Source organism: Triticum urartu, unplaced genomic scaffold (genome assembly GCF_003073215.2).
Source record: "Triticum urartu cultivar G1812 unplaced genomic scaffold, Tu2.1 TuUngrouped_contig_7726, whole genome shotgun sequence".
In the NCBI taxonomy this organism is placed as follows: domain Eukaryota; kingdom Viridiplantae; phylum Streptophyta; class Magnoliopsida; order Poales; family Poaceae; genus Triticum; species Triticum urartu.
Window position 1 is genome coordinate 342 of NW_024118599.1, and position 2880 is coordinate 3221.

Below are 2880 nucleotides of genomic sequence, written 5' to 3' on the forward strand. Positions count from 1 at the left end.
CGGTAAGAAGAAAGTACTTGGCTAATGAACATTGCCAGCTAAGAGAAAATAATTTTTAAATATTTGAGAGTTTGGGACTAAAAATATTGGTTTCAAGAATTAAGAGCCCGGCTTGAATTTAGCTACTTAAATATTTTCATTTCACCATTCTTCTTTGTTCCACTGAAAAATTTAATTTTATTCTTTTTATATTGTAGGATATTCAATCTTAGTATCTGATGACGTATTTTGGAGTTTCGAAATGGAAGGCATCATTTTCAAGTAATTTTATTCGTTGTTTCCTTGTTATTCTAAGCATTTGACGGCTATGTTTTGTATTTAATTAGTCTTCTATTATGTCAGGTATAAGTTATAAAACACACTTTTATTTATTATTTTCGTTACTTGAAATTTTACACCATGTTAAAGTGGTGCATCAGGGTAACATTTGCTCCAGCTCCGCCCCTATATTGGGTGTATTTATTTTTTTCATAAAATTTCATAATGTAAGATGTATTTGTTCTAATTCCTCGTAATTTTATTCTTGACCATTCAGAAAAAAGAAAGTATCTCTCACTTGATTGCATGCATCTCCCCTTGTAGACAAAAAAGATAACTATCTTTCCTGATTTCGTGTGTCTCTTTCTTTCCTAGGCTAAATGATTTACTTGCCACTAATCAACGAATTAGACAAGGTTAATTTTGTCCTAAATTGTTTATAATTATGTGTCTTGGTCACCGTGTCAAAAGTAATACACCTTACATAAAAAAATTAAGGGAGTATTTGTTAACAATTATTATTCCTTTTTCTATAGAAACTTTATAGACAGAAAAAGACAACGACAACGCTCCAGGAATTAGAGAACGTATAGCTGGGAGCTGAGACCTGGTCAATTTTGTGCTTAGGGCATCTCCAACACGGATCCTCAACTAGCGCGCATACGTCATGGAAGCTTTGCACGAAATCACTAATTAAGGAGCATCCCTTTAAAAGATCATTTTCATCTTAGGTTGCGACAAGTGGCGCGCTGCTTGTGCGCGACTCATCGTAACATGTGAGTTTTTCCTTTTTTCACAGATCTGTTTATTCAAAACATTTTATCTCTTAAAACCGTGCGTCCAAATCTTGAAACATTTTCACTGTTGGATCCTCGCGTTGAGATCTTTCAAATCGAGATCTCCTGTTCATAGGTTTTGACGTACTTCTTTTTTCATGAAAAAACACACCGAGAGCATTTTTTTTCCCTTTCTGAAAGCCGATTCCGAGAGGAACGCTCGCAGAAGCAAATTCATGCCTCTCGTGAAAGCAAAATTGTGCCTCTCACGCAAGAAAAAAAATGTTATTTTTTGTTTTCGAGAGCCACGGCTCTCGCGGAAGCAAAAAACGGGCATCTCACGAAAGGAAAAAAGTGTGTTTTTCCCGTTAGTACTGATTTTTGGCAGATTCTAATTTGTTAATATCTAGCTATACTGGCAACTCCTTGCTCTACTCTGGCAAATTTTGCCTGGTTGCGTTGTTTTTCATGTGACAAAACAGATTCTTTATGATGGGTATTGCTGCTGCATTTCCTGAAGTATTTGGATTGACGTGTCCCCGCCCCTGCCTATTTGTACTTCTCAGTGTACTATGTACGTACAGTATACATTCATGCCTATTTGTAGGGAGTTTTGCCTATTTGTTCAATATATAGTACTGCATAGAGTTTTGCCTATTTGTTCAATATATAGTACTGCATAGAGTTTTGCCTATTTGTACAGAGTCCAACAATCTGTTGTATATAGTACTGTATAGAGTTTTAGTCATAGCTTTCACTATTAAGTTCTAATTTGTTTTGAACTGAGCAGGTTTTGCACTAGCGGTGCCAAAACTGCTAAATATATGAATTTGTGCAAATTTGTTTAACATTTCTAAGCATACATGCTAGTTTCACCAAAAAGTTGGGACTACCCAGCTTGTACGTGGCTTCACCACTCGTTGTACAAGTTCTTGTTTTGCTTATTTGCGCATGGAAGATTTTTGTATGTGCACTTCAAACAATTCCTGCTTGATCATTGCTTGATGTGATGATGAAGTGCTGTACATTTACAAGAATTCTATTTTTGTCGAGTAGTTAAACTGCCGCATGTTGTTACTTAAAAAATCTGAAACGAGAGCTACATTTCGAATTTCCTATCTGTTGCAGGTTTACTATAGATGTTGACGGAGATTAGGAAGATCTTGAAGCCGCTGATGATTTGGAAAACCTATGATTAAGTTGCTGAGTGATTATGTAATATGCTTTGTTTGTTGAACCTGGACACTTGCTCTGCTCATTTTGCTGGTTAAGCCACTATATGCTCATTTTGGTTGTGGCACCCCCAGAAACATATGTACTTTCTCCTTTTGTGGCAATACTTCAGTTTGGTTGTGGCACATTTAACATATATGTACTGTACCTTTTGTGGCAGAACCTCCTTATGTATATATGGATATTATGTTTATCTGATGATGTTTAAGGTTTTCTGGACGAGGCCTATATGTTACTCTGATTGAAGTGTATGGATGAGATGTATGTGCTACTGTGATTAATGTGTATGTATAAATTATGTAATATTTCATGATTGTTTGAAGATAATGAATGGATATTATATTTGGGATGTCTAGATTAATTTGGTAGTGAAATGTACCTGCTGGCATAAATGCTGCCAGGTGAAAAGGCTTCTGCAAGCAGATGGACTGCCGGTAATTGAAATTTCATGTGTTTTGACAAATCTGCCGGGAGAAAACATACTGCCGAGAAATAGAAGGGCAAGGGCAGAAAAACTGCCGGGAAGAGTTTGTCTGCTGGGAGAAGTAATCCCTGGCAGCCGTTCTCGTGGCAGTTCTATCTGCCGGGAGAAATGTTCTCCCGGCAGTTTGCC

The 2880-nt window shown here is 36.7% G+C and overlaps 1 long non-coding RNA gene across 1 annotated transcript; it reads left to right on the plus strand.

The window, feature by feature from the left end:
• Window positions 1-1412: 1412 nt before the first annotated feature.
• LOC125531648 lies at window positions 1413-2495 on the plus strand. Its single transcript, XR_007293391.1, has 2 exons — window positions 1413-1608; window positions 2163-2495. It is a non-coding gene; the product is annotated as an uncharacterized LOC125531648 (long non-coding RNA).
• Window positions 2496-2880: the final 385 nt, after the last annotated feature.